Below are 19,511 nucleotides of genomic sequence, written 5' to 3'. Positions count from 1 at the left end.
GGAAGAGAAAGACTTGCAGATTGCCGCACTTGTCAACCAACTAGATGCGCTGCCCGACGTGAAAGTCGACCCAATTGTTGGCCTATTAAAGAAAGAAGGCGACGAAGAAGAGGAGCCACCAGTGGAGAAAGTCGAAGAGAAGCCGAAACTAGACCAAGCAACGGCGTCCATGGGATCTCTCTCTATCCAGCAACTACAGGAGATGATTGCAAGCACTATCAAGACACAGTACGAAGGAAGCTCGCATGACTCCGTACTGTACTCAAAGCCTTACTCCAAGAAGATTGATGCTTTGAAGATGCCAAGGGGTTATCAGCCCCCAAAATTCATGCAGTTCGATGGAAAAGGCAACCCGAAGCAACATGTCGCCCATTTCATTGAAACTTGCAACAATGCTGGGACAGAGGGAGACTACCTCGTCAAACAGTTCGTGCGTTCGCTGAAAAGTAACGCTTTTGACTGGTACACTGACCTCGAACCTGAGTCTATCAACAGTTGGGACCAGCTAGAAAGGGAATTCCTCAACCGTTTCTATAGCACTCGTCGTACTGTAAGCATGCTAGAGCTGACCAGTACGAAACAGTGGAGAGATGAACCTGTCGTCAACTACATAAATAGATGGCGCTCCTTAAGTCTGGATTGCAAAGATCGACTTTCTGAAACCTCTGCCATTGAGATGTGCGTTCAAGGCATGCAGTGGGGACTACACTACATCCTTCAAGGCATCAAACCACGAACATTTGAGGAGTTAGCCACCCGCGCCCATGATATGGAGTTAAGCATCACCCGTCATGGGAAGAAAGAACAGATGGCCGACTACAAGAATGACAAAGTTTTGGGGCCAAAGGTGGATAAGGCTACGTGGAAACCCACCAAGGAAGCAATGACGGTCAACACAACTCCAGTCAAAATCCCTACAAGAAGCAAGGCGATTCAAACCGAAGCTTTTCGTGATCAAGAGATACATAGACGCACTTTGAAGGAGCTTGAGGAAAAGACTTATCCATTCCCCGACTCTGACGTGGTTGCCATGTTGAAAGACTTGCTTGACAAAAAGGTGATCGACCTACCTGAGTGCAAACGGCCAGAAGATATGAACCGTACTGATAGTCCAAGGTACTGTAAATTCCACCGCTTCATTAGTCATCCGACGGAAAAGTGCTTTGTGCTAAAAGATCTCATCATGAAGTTGGCTCAGAAAGGGATCATCGAGCTAGATCTTAATGATGTGGTGAAGACAAACTATACCACCGTCACTTCTGGCTCTTTGAACTCAAAATCTTCACCTCAACCGCTGGGGGCATGCTCCAAAACCATGTCAGTCAAGTCAAGTGAAGTTGAAGGATGGACTTATGTCACTCCAAAGAAAATGCACAAGAAACATAGGCCTCCTCCACAAGTTCGCCAATCGGAAAGGGGGCAAAGCAGCTACCGTCAACCTTCAAAGCTACATGAAAGTATTGAGGATGATGAAGTTATGACACAAAGATCGTCCGTTGCCATCACAATGCGCGATTTCTTCCCCAAAGACTTCTTCAATCACTCAGTCAAGACTCCTTGCTATGAAGATTGCAAGGAATGCCCCTCTAAGATCGTTTGACAAATTCAAAAAAAGCTCCTCGTTCGCACGAGCCTAAAAGGCGACAACCAAAGCTCCTTGTCCGCACGAGCATAAAAGGCGACAACAAACGCTCCTTGCCTGCACGAGCTGAAACTGCAAACGGCACCAAACGCTCCTGGCCCGCAAGAGCATAAACTGTGTACGGCAAAATCATCATCAAAATCATCATCAAAATCATCATCAAAACCATCACTCATTTGAACTACGTCATGACTTGATCCCTCCTCAACCAAGGGTACGTAGGCAACTTGAAACTTCAAAACTTCAAGTACAGTCACACCATCATAAAAAAAAAAAAAAAAAAAAAAAAAAACGTTTGAACTACGTTTCGACTTGATCTCTTCGTTGGAAGGGTACGTAGGTAGCTCGAACGTTTAATTTTGAGTTCAGTCACATCAAAATGAGGTTGTAGTAAAAGTGACTAATGAAAGTCAATATTATTACGTTCTTTGTACAAAAGAATTACATGTTGTTGGTTTCAAAAGAAAAAAAAAAAATACATATGTTACTATGTATTAGAAAATATATATATATATATATATATTCTCTATCAAAAAAAAAAAAAAAAAAATACATATGTTACTATGTATCAGAAAAAAAAAATATATATATATATATTCTCTACTAAAAAAAAAAAAAAAAAAAGAGAGAAAGCAAAATGTCGACAAGCCCAAAATGGTGGGCTGGATTGTTGTGTTAAGGACAAAGGCCCATATACCCAAAAGAACCGGGCCCTACTCACTCTCCAAGCCCATCCCATTTTCTCTCTCTCCCGGACGACAACCACATGGGCTGTCACCATCAACACATCCAAATCAAACGTACACACTGGTTGCTGCAAATGATGTGCTTCTTGATTCTTCTGTAGTTAAGTATAGCCCCTCAGACTGCCAGAAACCAAATCTCCAAACCTTCCAAAATACAAAACCCAGAAAGAAAAAAAGGCAGACAAAAAGAAAAACCCAGAAAAAAAGAGAGATTCAACAATGGTGAGGACCAGCAACCACTTGATTGGACTACTAAATTTCGTAACTTTCCTCCTCTCGATCCCCATACTGGGCGGAGGAATCTGGCTGAGCAGCCGCGCCAACAACAAATCTACCAGCGACGGCAAATCAAGAGTTTCGTAGCCGATCTCGAACTCGCCGTGTGTGGTTCCTCAGTTGACGTCGCCTTTCCCTCAGAATTCTGGCTCCTCTGTCACTTCCATGTCCGCCAGCCGCAAGAAGCAGCAACCATCATTGCCGCTGTCAATTCCTACCACCCCGACTGGTACGCCGTTCTTCTGTCCGATCGCCGATCCGACGACCTCGATCACATCAAGAGATCTTACCGACGGCTGGCGTTACTCCTCCACCCGGGTCAAGAGCAGTCCATCCTGAGGTTGATTATAAGTGACATCGAAGACCCCTCTCTCGGATTGAACACGCTGCTGCAGAGTTCAAGCGGCTCTGATCATCACCACCAAAATTTGGAATTCGGCTGCGGAGGGTTTCAGGATGTAGTGGATCAAGGCGGAGGATACGGCAGCGGCTTCGAACCCGTTTCCCGAGGAGGTGCTGGAGCACGTGTTCTCATTCATACAGACGGACCAGGACCGGAACTCGATCTCTTCGGTACAGACGCCTCTGACAAACTACCCACCTGGGTTATCCTCCTCATAGGCTCCGTCGAAGGCCTGGTCGGCTACGGCGCCCAGTGGCTCGTCGTCAGTAAAAGAATCAAACCCCTCTCCTGCTACCTCCACGTGTTCCAAGCAGTCACTCATGGAAGCCGCAACGGCTATTTCTGATGGGAAATCTGAGGCCGCTATGGAGATCCTCACCCGGACGAATTCGACCCAGGCCGCGAATCCAGGCCCGTGATAAAACATCCACCAAATCCAAATGGAATACACCACAAGCTCAAAGCCTCGTCTCTGTCCTCTCGCTTCAACTTCTCCCACGAGTACCATCAGGAGACCCTCAACAATCTCAGGGCTGCCATGGAATCCACCAGCACCTGGCAATGGCCACCGTCACACTCTTCACCCTCTTCAGCTTCTCCGGCTTCTTCTTCTTCTTCTTCTACCTCTGCCGCGAAGAACTGCTCGCTCTCCAGAATTTACAGAAGCAACCCACTTCGAAACGACTTCGATTACTGCCGTTTCGGTCTGAGCCATGGGTTTTGCTCCCACTCTCGCCAAAACAGCAAGGAGGACGGCGTGGATTTAAGCCAGTATCCGACGGAGAGGATTCGGAACTTCTCGATAATCGCGCATGTAGGTCACGGCAACACAGATGTTGGAGTCGATGAGGATGTTGGAGTCATGGATGAGAAAGACCTTGATTTGCTTCATTCCTTCAAATAAAAAATAAAAATAAAAAAAAAACAATTGCGGCAACATGTTCGAGTTGACGCAATGGAAGCAGTGATGGCATGTTGAGAGCTTGATCAGTCTCTGCAAAGCTTAACAGGTGTATCCACAGGTGAAGAGAATAAGTCCGCTTCGTCCACGACGGCAGGTAGTGCAATGGGAGTCTATTGGCTGTGCTCAGTGGCTGTGATCTGCCCTCTGCTCATCACCTAGCACCGCTGTAATTCCTCCACTTCAAGCTCGACGCCTTGCACTACCTTGAGCTCGTCACTCTGGCCACCGTGGTCAAAATTGGCGAAGAACTTCAGTGACCGTTGTCAAACGACTAGCCTGTCTTCAAGCTCGACGCCTTACACTCTGCCTCAAGATCTGGCTGCTTCTGCACCTTCGCCATGGCTGCTGCCCTTGAATGTGATCAACAAAATCAAAGTTTGTCAACTCACATCCAAAGATCTCATCCGTCTGCTTGCCTCTGCTGCTGCCTTTGAATGTGATTGACAAAATCAAAGTTTGTCAACTCACACCCAAAGATCTCCTCCGTCTTCTCTGGGACTCGCCTGGGTTTTCACCCACGAACTCAGCCTTGCAGATGGCCATATAAAGAAAAAAAAAATAATAATAATGATGATGCTGGGAAGCATCTTTCAAAAGAATAATAAAAAAAAAGTAGCAATGATGATGCTGGGAAGCATCTTTCAAAAGAATAATAATAAATAAAAATAAAAAATAAAAATAAAAAATAAAAAAAAAAGAAAAAAACAATGATGATGCTTCTGGCACCATCTGAAACATATATATATATATATATATATATATATATATATAATTATAAAGGCTTCAAGCGTGAATGGCAAAAGAAAAAAAAAGGTGGCAATGATGATGTTGGGAAACATCTTTCAAAAAGATTAATAATAAAAAAAAAAAAGAGATAGCAATGATGATATTGGGAAGCATCTTTCAAAGGCAGCATCAGCTGCCAATTGTTTAAATTAGCAAAATTGGAAGATGCAAGGCAGTGAGCAAAATGCAGTGGCCATGCAGTGGCCTATATGCATGTGTGTGTGTACAAGTTTTGGAATTAAAAGAAAAGAAAGTAATGAAGGTCATCATTCATGTGTGGACATATTTGTTATATACAAGTTGTAATTTTGTAGAGTTTGAAACTCACACGGTGCCAGGCTCACCGAGAGAAATTACAAGTGCGAAAAAAAATGTATCTAACAAAGAAAGAGGAAGATGGAGCCTTCACAAAGGTCGTTCACGTGAAGCCCCACTACTCGGCCAAACTCCAGGAGCGGGAAGCACCGAAGATAGATCAGTCGAGGCCCCAATACTTGGTGGAACGCTTGATGACGCCGGAAAAATGTGCCTCTGGAAGAAAGACGCAAGCCTTTGACGGTCACTTTGAATGCGACCTTGAGATTCTTGCATCTCATCAAGCTTCCTCTTCATGCCCGACGAATAGTTATTTGCAAGCACATGCAAACTTCTATTCTCGTACTTAAGCTGTTTAATCTCCTGCTTAAGATCTTCCACCTCTGCCATCAATGATTCCACCTGACGGGACCGAGCAAGCAGGCGTTGGCCCATGTTGGACACAGAGCCCGCACACTGAACACTAAGAGCGAGGGACTCTTGAACGGCCAACTCATCGGACCGTCCTGAAAGCAGCCTACTATCTTTTGGTGTGAGGAGGTTCCTAGCTACTATTGTAGCTGTTGTTGCATCCTGCATCACTGAGTCTTCACCTGTAAGAGGACCGTTAGAAGATAAGAAAGACGGGCACCATACATTACCTTGACGCGGCGCAACCGGATCACTGCTGAGACTCAATTCTAAGCTAAGGTTCGATGGGTTAGCCATTTTTCAAAGGTATTAAAAGAGATGGGTGGATGGAGTTAAAACTCAAAAGGCCGGAGATGATTTTCAGGAATGAGCAACCTTCAAAGTGTGCATGTTAGAGGTGATCAATACCTCTATAAAGAAAGAAGAGGCGCTTGCTCAGAAATCGAAGAGGCGCTTGCTCAGAAATCAAAGAGGCGTTGGTTCAGCAATCGAAGGGCCGCTTGTTCAAAAGTGAAGAGACATTGCTCTGCAAATCTCAAAAGCTGGATTTTCCGGCATAAGTTAGGCGACGCTTTCTCGGCTTTCCAGAAAACGCGTTCAACTTTGTCAAAAGATCTCCGACAAAGTTGAAAACACGTGGAGGCTGGCGACGCTTTCGTGGCTTTTCAGAGCACGGGTGCCACTTTGTCAAAAGATCACATGGAGGTCATCATCGCAGCTACACATCTTTAGCTGACAAGCGCAAAGTTCGGCGACGCTTTCTCTGCTTTTCAGAAAACGCGTGCCACTTTGTCAAAAGAGACGCTCGTTCAGAAATCGAAGAGGCGTCGTTCAGAAATCAAAGAGGCGTATTCAAAGATCGAAGAGTCGTCACTATTTCAAAAAGCCGAATTTGCGGGATCAAAACGTTTGTCGACAAGGGTAAAAGAACAGTACCACCACTTGCTATTGGGAAATCCCTATATATGTCGACCTTCATCTTTTATGGCAAGGCAGACCTGCAAACAAAAAAAAAAAAAAATGCCCAACTCTTCCTCACCTCCGAGAGTACACTCCCAGCAAAGCATCTCAAAATACTCAATTTTTTTCTCTTCCCCAAAGATGATACCAGATGCCTGGAGTACAGATGACCCAGGAGGAAACGGTAGATGGAAGCATGTGCTGATTCATTCACCGCTTCTTCAAAAGCAAAAGTATCTCATATCATCAAGGGCGAAAGCAAAGGTATCTCATATCATGCTTTTTCCCTGTCTTTTCCTTTACCCTTGCTCTTACCTGCAGGAGAAGGGGAAATAGAGTTATCAGTCGGAACCTGAAATCAAACTTCCGACCTGGAACTGATTGCCTGGAACCTTTGCCTGGTTGCTTACCTTGCATTGCTCTCGAGTACTCATCGTCGCGGAGAAGTAATGTTTTGAAGCACCATTTAAATGCAAAGGTTGCATTCCATTCCTGCATCAGAGGACAAATACTACACGAGAAGATGCCAAACCTGCATAAGGAAATACCACTTCTGCAAAGGGAGCAAGTAAGACAAGTGAAAATGATACATCAAAGCATGTAGAGACAAGCACAACAAATATATGTGCTGATTCATTCGCTGCTTCTTCAAAAGCAAAGGTATCTTATATCATGCTTTCTCCATGTCCTTTCCTTTGTCCTTGTTATTACTCGCATGGCAAAGTGAAAAGAGCAATCAGACGGCACTTGGAGTCAGTTTTCCGATCTACCCTCTTCAATACGAATTGGGGAAAGATTGAACAAAGAAACAGGTCATCACTTCCACCTCGTGCTTGCCTGCCATGTGTATGAACCCTGCTACCCAGTTCAAGAGTAGCACAAAGGAAAATCAACGATAGGGGGAGACCAAAAGAATCCTCCAGCCCAGTTCAAGATCAAGCCCCGACGGCCCTTGAAGAAATCACAAGTCCGATTCAAAATCAAGTGTTCACCACCCTTGAATCAAATTCAACTCCAGATAAAAGGAGTAAGTTCAGACCTTCGGAGGAGACCAAAAGAATCCTCCAGCCCAGTTCAAGATTAAGCCTGCGGAAAATCAACGATTGGATGAGACCAGAAAATCTTCCAGTCGAACTCAAGATCAAGCCTCGATGGCCCTTGAAGAGATTTCCAGCCCAATTCAAGATCAAGCCTCGACGGCCCTTGGGTTGACATCTACATTAAGGGACTTCAAAACGCATCTTCTACACGTGACAAGCACATGTCTACGACGCGCCTTGAAGTGGGGGCATTTGTAGACATCAAAATTTCGGTGAAATGAATGTTGACCAATAATTAAAATTTCAACGTTCACGTGTCACATAAATTTTACATGTAGCGTGTGACTCAACGAAAAATCAAAATAAATTGGAAAAGTCATCAAATAGGACACGTGTCAATACCTGGCAGAAATGATTTATTTCATCTGATTATTTAAATCCAAAAATCAAGTTTTGGAATTCTATAAATAGGAGGCCAAAGGCATTCATTTGAGGAGAAAGAAGGAAAAGAAGGAAGGAAGGAAGAAAGGAAGGGAAATTGATATCACACCAAAACCTTCAAGCTTCGGAACTCTAAAGCTCTCAAGCAAATCCCGAAGGATCAAGAAAGCACTCTTCGTTCTTCGTCAAATCAACCTTCAAGATCAAGCCCCAACGGCCCTTGAAGAACTTCCACCAACTCAAGATCAAGCCCCGACGGCCCTTGAGGAAAGTGTTCATCGTTCATCATCCATCAACCTTCAAGATCAAGCCCCAACGGCCCTTGAAGAACTTCCACCAACTCAAGATCAAGCCCCGACGGCCCTTGAGGAAAGTGTTCATCGTTCATCATCCATCAACCTTCAAGATCAAGCCCCAACGGCCCTTGAAGAACTTCCACCAACGCAAGATCAAGCCCCGACGGCCCCTTGAAGAAAGTGTTCATCGTTCATCATCCGTTCATCCTAAGTTCAAGCCCCAACGGCCCTTTGGATCAACAACCTCAACAAATCCACACATCCAATCGTTCTTCAAGATTAAGCCCAAAAGCCCTTGAAGATCCGCTCATCCATCAACCTTCAAGATCAAGCCTCAACGGCCCTTGAAGAACTCCCACTAACTCAAGATCAAGCTCCGACGGCCCCTTGAAGAAAGTGTTCATCATTCATCACCCGTTCATCCTGAGATCAAGCCCCAACGGCCCTTTGGATCAACAACCTCAACAAACTCATACACCCATTCTTCAAGATCAAGTCCAACGCCCCTTGAAGATCCATTCATCAACTGTGCATCCTTAGATCAAGCCCCGACGGCCCTTTGGATCAACAACTCATCCACAAACCCACATCGTACGAAGATAGAATCAGAGGATCAAATTACAAAGAGATTGTAACCCCAAAATCATTAATACAAAATATATATTTTGTACACGTATTCTTGTCGCTTGTGTTTCAGGAATTATTCGTGTTTACAAGCTCCTCACGAACCTCACACAATTTCTTATAGCTAATAGACCATTATTTAGCCTTTTCATCCCATGACTCACAGTTATGTTGGTTATGTGAGCGATGCATCTCACATGTAAATACTTGCCACTTAGAATAGCTTGTGAATTTTCCCACCTATTCATTTTCGTCATAAGTTGATCCAAAGCAACTTTATTTGCGGAAGCATTGTCCACTGTGATTGTCATAACTTTATCTATCCACCATTCCAACAAGCAACTTTCAATTAACTTTGCAATTGTGGTTCTATAGTGGTTAGGAATAACACAAAAGTTTATGATCCTCTTATGCATATTCCATTCATGATCAATAAAATGTGTAGTAAGAACCATATAATTGGTGTTTGGTGTGCTTGTCCAAGTGTTGGTAGTGAGACAAATTCTATGGGCACTTAACGTTTTCTTCAAATAAGCTTTTGATTCATTAGACATGTTGAGAAAAGTTCTCACAAGAGTTCTTCTAGAAGGCACTTTAAACAATGGAATACCAATAGCACAAAAAAGCCGAAACCTCATTTTATCAACTGTACTAAATGGCATCTCATCTATGACTACCATCTTGACACATGCTTCTAACACACTCTTGTGAAAATCCAACAGCGACCAGATTGTTACGTTTACTTTTATCCCCAACCAAAACTTTTTGCTTTTTACTTCTATCCCCTTAGTAAAATTTACAATATCTTTCAATGTGGTGTCTCATGCTTGTGGTGCCATTAACTCTTGGTTGAGCTACATAGTCACCTACACTGCTCTGTTTTAGGCAATAATTACATTTAGCTCTCCTAAGTTTTACTTCGGCCAAATATTTCTCCCCCTTTTCATTGATTTTCGACTATTTTTTCATCACATAATATGTTGTAAAATGATCCCAAACCCAGCTACGTTATCTTGAATCAAAGTTACTTACCTTTTCATCTTCGCCCTTAGATTCTTCGCCATCATTTTCAAGGCTTCAACGTCTATTTCATTTTCCGAGTCAATTTATATTGCCTTGTCCTCCGGTTTCTCAAGGGAGTCCCCTATACAAGAGTAACCAATCCCACTATGCTTGCTAGATTCTTCATATCTTGACTGAAATAAAATATGAAATGCTCATTATCTTATATGAATGGAATGCACATAATCTACAACACACTACACAAGCATTTAGGGTCTAAGGCTTATATTTTTGGCTTTTGGCCTACCACTGGACATGGTCTTAAAGCCACTGTCATTCACATGAGAAGCTTGACCGAAGCAGACCATGGGCTTTCTATAATCCTAAAGTAAAAAGTCACAAATTATCACCGAACCAATAAAACAAAAGAAACAAGATAAAAGACCAACCAAGAAGAATCATACAACAAAAATCCCCAAATGGGAATTCGAGATAAGTATCAACTCTCCAACTTCAAAGAAGAAAAAAAAAATCATACATCCACAGCAAATCAGTTATCACTATCAGACTGTTTAAAAACTAAGTGCTCCCCCCTCGGATGTTCTATAAGCAGCCAAATCAAGCAAGCTCGAGCAAATAAAAACATAACCATAAACAATAAGATGTTCACAGAAGACAAAGAACACATCCATGACAAACCAAATAAAAGGACTACATGGTTTCTCATTAATTTTCTTTTGAGTTAAGAAAGAATTACTATTCCCTAGCAAACCAAATCATTATAACCTTAATGGAAATTGAAACAAAAACTCGAGGTATCACTGTATTAAAGAACAACAAAGAAAAAAAAAAGCCTAAATCTGATCCAAATTATAATGTCTAACCAGCACTCTGAATTGAAGATTTTATTTGGAAAATGGAAGCAACAAATTCAAAAATTATCTTTCAAGACCCAAACTTCTTTTTGAGACAAATAACTAAGAAATAAATGGGGATATGATATAGATATATTTGATTTAACAAATTTGGCTTATATGAATTGAAAGGGGTTTCAGTTTCTAACTACTCGAATACTCCCAGAACAAATTCAAACACATCAAACCCGAAATAACCTGGTTCGACAAGTAACTCAGATCATAAAATTGACACAAAGCATATTCTATTTCATTTTAAAACAAAAAAAGAAATATTGTCTTTCACAACCGACCGTGTTTGCAAACGAAAACATTAACAGAGATCTAAAGAACATTACATCAAAATTTTAGCATAATATGCATATGAAAATCCACAAAAAATAATCCATGAGAAAGGAATCACCTGAAAACAAATTAAAAGGTCCAAAACTAATAAAATAGATTGAAACAAAACAAAAAATAAAATGCAAACCGTAAGGAGATTATGCAAATGTAATACTAAATACAACGCCCTCAGCTAAATAGTTGCTTAATCTAATATCTCAAAACTAGCTATATATATAGATCAACATAAAAACAGATTAAATTGATTAATGATACAAGTTCTAAGTTCTTACCATATTAGTTGGAACGAAGAGCAGGTGAATGATTTGCCAAGTCTGTTTTGCAGAGCTTTTGATTTGCAGAGATTAGGGCTTGTAGATGAGGGGGATTTGGGGATGCAAGGCAAACAATGACTCAGTGAGGTCACAGTCGCACAAGCAAAGATGTAAGCAGGCAGTCACAAAGGGAGTGATTTGCAAAGTTGAGGTCGCAGTCGCAGTTGCAGTCACAGAGGCAGAGGCAGCAGCCAGGTTGCAGGGGTAGAGATGCAAGCAGAGGCAGCCAGGTCGCAAAGGCAAAGGCAGAAATGCAAGCAGAAGCAGTCAGGATTCAGGAGTCGAAGTGTAAACCCAAAACCGCAAAACCAAACCTATAACCTAGTTGAAGTAATTAAAAGTTTAAAATATAACATTTATTTATTATATGGTGTGGTTTCAGTTTCGGTGCAGTTTTGAAAATCCAAAACCGAAACCAAACTATTTTCTTTGCCGCAGTTCAATTTTGAAACCGAAATCGTTTCAAAACCGCAAAACCAAACAGTTCAGTGCAGTTTGATTCGATTCGTGTTTCGGTTTTGGTTTTCGATTCCAAGTGCCCACCCTACCAAAAGCCTTTTGAGATGTATGAGGATCCTCTTGACTACTTGGAAGTGAGATTCCCTTGGTTTATGCATGAATTGACATACAAGATAATTGCAAAAGACAAATTAGGTATAGTCTATGTAAGATATTGCAAAACCACTAACAAATAACCTATATTTTATAGGATTTGAAAGCAAAGGACTTGAGTGATCCAATTTGGAAATGCTGAGTGGAGTTGAACAGGGCTTGGCACCATCCATTTTTGCTTTCTTGAGAAGATCCAGAATGTACTTGGTCTGGGATATGAAAATTCCTTTTGAAGACCTCTTGACTTCGACCAAGAAAGTAACGTAGTGGTTCAAGATCTTTAATAGAAAACATAATACTGAGTTGAGAATAGTGTTTTGACAAACTTGAGTAAAAGGTCTAGCCACAGTAATGTTATCCATATAGACTCCGAACAAAAACCAGTGAGAGATCCCCTTTGACAAACAAAGAGTGATCATTCTGAGAACCTGTAAAACCAAGAGAATGAAGAGCAACATATAATTTCTCATACCAAGCTTTTGGGAGCTTGCTTCAGACTATAGAAGGATTTATGCAACTAACATACATGACTGGGCTTGGTTAAATATTCAAAACCAGATGGTTGCTTCATGAAGACATTTTCTAAGAGATTGCCATGTAAAAAGGCATTACTAACATCTAATTGGGTCAAGAACCAATCATGTTGAAATACCAATGTAAGAAGAAGCCTGATAGTGACTGGTTTAGCAACAGGGCTAAAGGTTTCTGTATAGTCGATGAAAACCATTTGTAATTAAACGAGCTTTATACCTATCAATAGTCTCATCAGGTTTCTTTTTAATTCGGAAAACCTACTTGCAGCCTACTAGATTCACTTGCATTTTCTGCCTCCAATGAGCATGTTTGGAGGCTTGGAGGTAAGTGGATGGTACATAAGCCTCATTGAGATGTTATGGTATAGGATGCTTTGTGGTTGTGAATGCTTTAGGTTTAAAAATACCAGCTTTTGATCTGGTTTGCATAAGATGGATGTTAGAAGGTTGTATGGGATCTAGTCAAGGTGATGTATGAATATAATTGGATTATGAGGACATAGGGTGTGGTCTAGAAGATTGTTGTAGGATTGGATGTGATGCAAATGATTGATGTGATGACACATATTGATTTGGAGAAGTACCATGAGGAAAGATTAATGCAGCGGGAATAGAACTGGGAATATAGGCGGGAGGTTAATCATGTACAGAACCTAAGGGACTGAACTGCTTATATGGGAATGTGTATTCATCAAAAACTACATGCCTAGATATGTAGGTCCTTTTGGTTTAAAAATCAAGACATCCATAACCTCTGGGATTCAAGTTGTAACCTATAAAGAAACATGATTTGCTCTTAAGTTCTAGCTTTGATGTGGTATAAGGTTTCAATCAGGGAAAGCAATTGTACCCAAACACTCTAAGAGTTGAGTAATCTGGTGATTTCCTGAAAAGAGATTCCCAACGAGAACTACTGGACATTGTAGGCATCGTGTTAATCATATATATGGCAATAGAGAAGATTTCTACCCAAGAAACATGAGGAACCCCAGAAGTTGCTAAGAGAGTCCTAGTAGTCTCCACTAAGTATCTATGTTTGCGCTCAGCACACTCATTTTGTTTTGGTGTTTGAGGGTAGCTCAGTAGATGTTGGATGCCATGATCTTTCAAAAATTAAGACATTGTATAATTTACAAACTCACCACCAGAATCAGAACGAGTTGCAACAATCTTATTTCTCAACATATTCTCAACAACAAATTTGAAATGCACAAAAGTAGTAAACGTCTCTAATTTACACTTAAGAGGAAAGAACCAACAATATTTGGTGTAATCATCTAGAAAGATGATATAGTACATATAACCAATGATAGAGGAAATAGGTGATGGCGCTCATACATCCGTATGCAACAATTCTAGAGGTTTACATGTTATACTAAAAACAGATACAAAAGAAAGCTTGGAGTTTTTTCTCAATGCACAACTAGAACAGAAAGACTTCATAATACAAGTACTTACAGGAATACATGACTTAGAAGTCAATTTATTTAGAATCTTGAAAGAAGGATAACCTAATCTCTGATGCCAAACCTCTGAAAATGCTTTAGTGGATGCAGCATAGATATGATGATGTCCATTATTAGGTAGAGAAGTAAAGCAATGATAAAATTCATTCCTCACAGGGCCTTTAAAGAGCATCATCTCCAAAAAAAGATCCTTCACATTAAAGTGAAAATAATATAGATGAATTAAACACCAATTATCAAGACTAAACTAATTTGCAGAAATAAAATTTTGATTTAAATAAGGCACATGCAAGACATTTTTAAGAGCAAATTGATGAGTAGGAGTAGAAATTGTAGATGAACCAGAATATAGAATAGGCAAACCTTTGCCATCACTAATGAAGACTTGCTCAAGTCCAGTATAGGCCTTCGAATTTTGCAAATTTTCCATGGAATTAGTCATATGTGACTAGCGCCAGAATCCAATCACCAAGTAAGTGTTGCAGAAGAATTATTAGCACACATTGCAGAGGGACCATTCTTGTTGCCATATGTAGGATTCATGCGTTGTGGACAGTCATAAGCATCTCAAATATCAATTGCAGTCACAACTTCTCCCTATCAAGCATCTCAAATATTAACTTCTTCTTCTTCTTCCCATTAAGCATCTCAAATACCAATTGCAATCACACATTTATGACTTCTTTCTTCTTCTTTTTCTTCTTCTTCTTCTACCCATCAAGCAACTCAAATATCAATTGCAGTCACACCTTTTTGACTACGCCTTCTTCATTCTAGCTTGCCAAACTCACGATTCGTCAATCTCTCTATCTATCTATCTATCTATCTTTATTTCTCTCTCCCCCTCTTTCTCTATGTATGTATCTAAAGAACCATGAATTTAGTTGCTCTCTCTGATTTATTTTTGCATAAATAATTTGAATAGTATTTTTTTCTTTCCAGCATTGACATTAATAGTGATGAAATCGAGACAAACACTATAGATTTGTAGTTTAGATATCTGTTTCTTCAACTTCTTCTTTTTCTTCTTCTTCTTCTTATTCTTGCCTTCTTCATTCTAGCTTGCCAAACTCACAGTTCGTTAACCTCTCTCTATCTATCTATCTTTAATTCTCTTTCCCCTTCTTTCTCTATGTCTGTATCTAAAGAACCATGAATTTAGTTGCTCTCTTTGATTGAATTTTGCGCAAAAATTTTGAATAGAATTTTTTTTCTTTCCAGCATTGACATTAATAGTGATGAAATCGAGACAAATACTGTAGATTTGTAGTTTAGATATATACTAGCCAGAATCCACCAGGCACCAAAAATTGAGAGCGAGAAAGGGCGAGTTCGAGAGGAAGATAAGAGAAATCTGTGAGAAAGCAGCAAATACGAAGAGGAAAATCCAGAAGACGGACGAAAGAGAGCGGGTAGATGACTGACACGCGGACGGAAGGGACAAAACAGTCAATGGACTGCACAAAAGGGCAAGCAGCAAGGGAAACCAAGAAAAAACCCAGGAGCAAAACCGTCCCCCCACTGGTCATCCACAGTATCCAACCCTTACGAGTTTTAGTATATATGATATATTTCTTAAATTTAGGAAAAATAAATGGAAATGAAGGCTATGGTCCGTCTTTGCCCCCCAAGTTCTTAAGAAAATGCCTCAATGGACTGGGGTAGTTGTGTGCACTGGCCTTGACATTTATTGTTTGTAATGTTCTTTCTTAAAGAACTGTCTATTGATTTATAGTTTTCGATATTTGGCTACCAACAATGTCAATTTATAGTATCTCTCTCTATGATCTTTGGATGGGGAGGTTCGTAATTATATTAATTTTTTAAGCATTTGAATAGATTTTCTATCTGCTTGCTGATGAATTCATAATTTAATTTTACATTATATTTTGTTGGGTTTAGGATTGTGTTTAATGGGAAACAAAATGAGTCTAGAGCATATCACCGCCATTGTTAATACTAAGGGCGACCTTCGTCATCACGGTAATATGAGGTGGATTGAAAAAGTTGGGAAATTTATAGATTCTTCAATTGAAAGTGAAAAGATTATTTAGTCTTCTATCACATTAGAAAAGTTAAGAGGAGTAACGTAATTTCACAAAACAAAATTTTTCTGTTTTTAGTGAATAGTTTTTTTTTTGTTTAAGCCTCATCTACATGTGATTTTAACATCTCTAATTTTAAAAAATTTTAAAAATTAAAAATAAATCGCTCTCCCTCTCTCCCCGCTCTCACATTCTCTCACTTATTTTCTGCTTATAGTCTAGTGGTATTCCTCTTCACATGTAAGTGAGAGGTCTTAGGTTCGATTCTCACCAATGACGTATTCATGTGTTGTATCGTATTTCCGTGTCCGTGTCCATATCCAATGCAACGTAGATACCAAGTTGCCTCTTTTAAATTCGCCCCTCCCCTCGGTTATTTCTGGCTCCACCACTGTTAGTAGTTGAGTTACTCCCTATATTACCAATTAGTTTTAGGGAAAATTTATTTGAATTTTGAACCCATCTAACCTCTTTCTACCCCAACTTCAATTTTAAATGTGAAACGTCTTTATTATTATTGCATAATTACCATCAAGTACAAAATAAAATTAACAAGAAAAATAAGATTTATCTATAAAGCCACACCCAACAGTGAAACCCTAACCATCACGTAATTTTTCTCCTTCGTTCTGCTATGGCAAAAATCCCAAGACACTCTCATAGAGAAAAACAAGCTCTTTTTGACGAATAAACGTTAATTTTGAAGTTTTGAATCCTCTAACTAAGGCATGAATTAGTTTACGCAAGAGTTGAATTATTGGTTTATATGTCATATACTAACGTTATGATTGTTGCGGGCGGTATAATTTTCCAAGTCTTTTCTTGTTCATTTTGGACACTATTTACCAAGTCTTCTACTTAATTTACATAACATAATCATGACATTCTACTTTTTTTTTATTGGATAACAACTGCTGCATACTTTGTTTCATTGTTTTCACATTCTTCCCATCTCTTTTCATTTGATTCTTCACTTCACCCACACTCTAACTCTCTTCATTACACCACCACTTTCACTTTCTTCATTGCACCGCCTTCTTTTGGTTAATTTTCTTTGCCAGTTCTTCTAAAATTCAAAAAGATGATAAAAAAAATTTATGTATATATATCAGCGTTTATATTCCCCTGTTTTCATTTGTCCCTCGATTTAAATTATGTCATTGTACCTTCATCTTGGTTTTAATTTGCAATTTTATTCCCCAAAGAACATTACTTGTTACAAGAAAAGGGAAAAAAGAAAGAAAAGACTTCCTGTCATTTCACCTATAACCTATATATGCTCATAGGTTATAACTTATAAAAGTCTTTATATCATCTAAAACATAAAAAAACTCAAATTCATATGCAACATACATCGTCAAGCAAGACAACCAGAGATTATCGAGCAACATTGTAGATGATCAAAACTCCATAAAAAACAACTATTGGAAGGAGAGAACGTCAGAGGAGATAATGCTTTGATTTTGATTTTTTACTTTATTTTTTAAATGGATGTAAATATAAGTTAACATCTATATTGAATTGCGTTTATAGGGGTAGTTTAGGTTGTAAAATTAGGTTTAAAGAGATTTTGATTGTTTAATTGAAAATAATATAAATATATGAGTTCAAATAAAATTTCTCTTAGTTTTATGATGAAACCCAACTCTGGCAGGTTTCTTTGAATAGGAAAAGAAAAATCACAAAGAAAATCATTGGGTAAATTACACAAAACTACCTCAACTATAGGTCGAACCACTATCTCATACCTCATGTTTTAAAAATTACAATGTCATAACTCATCTTACGAATTTGTTACAATGTCATACCTCCATCAATTTTTTGTCAATTTCTCTGTTAAATGCTGACGTGGCTTGAGGCAGAGACCACTTCCTAATCCATCTGGATTAAAAATTTTAATTAAATATTAAAAAAATTAAAAATACAATTATTTAAATATTTTTATAAAAATAATATGGGACCCACCCACCTTCTTCCTATCCCACCCGTCTCCACCCCACCCTTCCTCCCTGCACTCCAAAACCAGACTTCCACCGTGACTCTCCCTCACTCTCATTTTCCCCACTCGATCGTCTTTTTCACCCATCCACCTTTGCCAAATTCTAGTCAAGTCTTCCCATTTCTGCAACTCCCAAAAAACCCCTAAATGCCCCTCAAATCCTAGACTAATTACTTCGTCCTCTAACTCTTTTCTTCTTCTCCTATGGGCTCTAAGAATCGGGGTCCGATGAAGCCCACCCCCTTCCCCCATCACCCACCCCATATTTGCTTGAGTGTAGTCCCAATCTCCACCATCTACACTCCGATCAATCCATTCCCCTCAATGCTCGCCCTCCCCTACGACCCCCTCCACTGCCACACCTGCCGCTCCGTCATCAACCCCTTCTTAACCGTCGATTACATCGCCAAGATTTGGATCTGCCCTTTCTGCTTCACCCGCAACCACTTCCCTCCTCACTACGCCTTCATCTCCGACGAGAACGTCCCTATCGAAAAACACACCTCGCCTTTGGACTTTATTTTCGTCGTTGACACTTGCATGATTGAGGAGAAGCTTTCGTTTCTCAAGTCCGCTCTGTCTCAGGCTCTCGGTCTCCATCCCCTATATTTGGAGATGAACGAGCGGGCAAGTGATGGGGGATGGGGTGATGGGGGATTATTGGGTTCAGGGGATTTTTGGGTCAGGTTGCTTAGAAGGAGAAGAAGAAGAAGAAGGAAAGGGATTTTTGGGGAAAATGGATTTTTGGAAGAAAAAGGTGGGTGATGGGGGCTCTAGCTTTGGTGGTGAAGGAAGGTTGGGGGTGAAAGGACACCGGTGGATGTGCTCTGTCATGAAGGCTTTACGCCGTTCTGATAATGAACTCATTCCGTCAGGGATCACTATGAGCAGCTTCGTTGGTGACAAGTCTCAGACCAAAGGAGTGCTACCGTTGGAAGTTAGCATTGCCGGTCGTCAACACATGACGGCATTCTTTATAATTGATTCCAAGACCGACTATAACGCATTACTTGGCCGCGACTGGATCCACCAAACCAGTTGCATTCCTTCATCACTATACCAAGTTCTCATCTTTTGGGACGGCAAATCGGTCACCGTTCACCCAGCCGATAATCAACCATTTAAGACCAACATGATTCAGGCTCGCTATTATGACGATCACGTCGGCTACATCACCCTCCAAGGCCTTAACGAGGATGGGCGGCCGACGAGAATTTCGGTACAAAAAGTGATTGAGGTCGGCGCCGAGACTGTCCAACAGGATTCGGCGAGACTTGGCTTGGCGGATTTAGTCACCAATGCCGATGATTGAGCACACCAAGCAAGAACAACGTCAGGCCGCGGTTTCATCAACGATGGAACATCTGCTGGCCCATT

This window comes from the organism of the source record quoted next, unplaced genomic scaffold (assembly GCF_019419815.1).
Source record: "Pyrus x bretschneideri cultivar Hongxiangsu unplaced genomic scaffold, Pyrus_bretschneideri_v1 Contig285, whole genome shotgun sequence".
Classification (NCBI taxonomy): Eukaryota; Viridiplantae; Streptophyta; class Magnoliopsida; order Rosales; family Rosaceae; genus Pyrus; species Pyrus x bretschneideri.
This window is presented reverse-complemented; position numbering follows the sequence as displayed.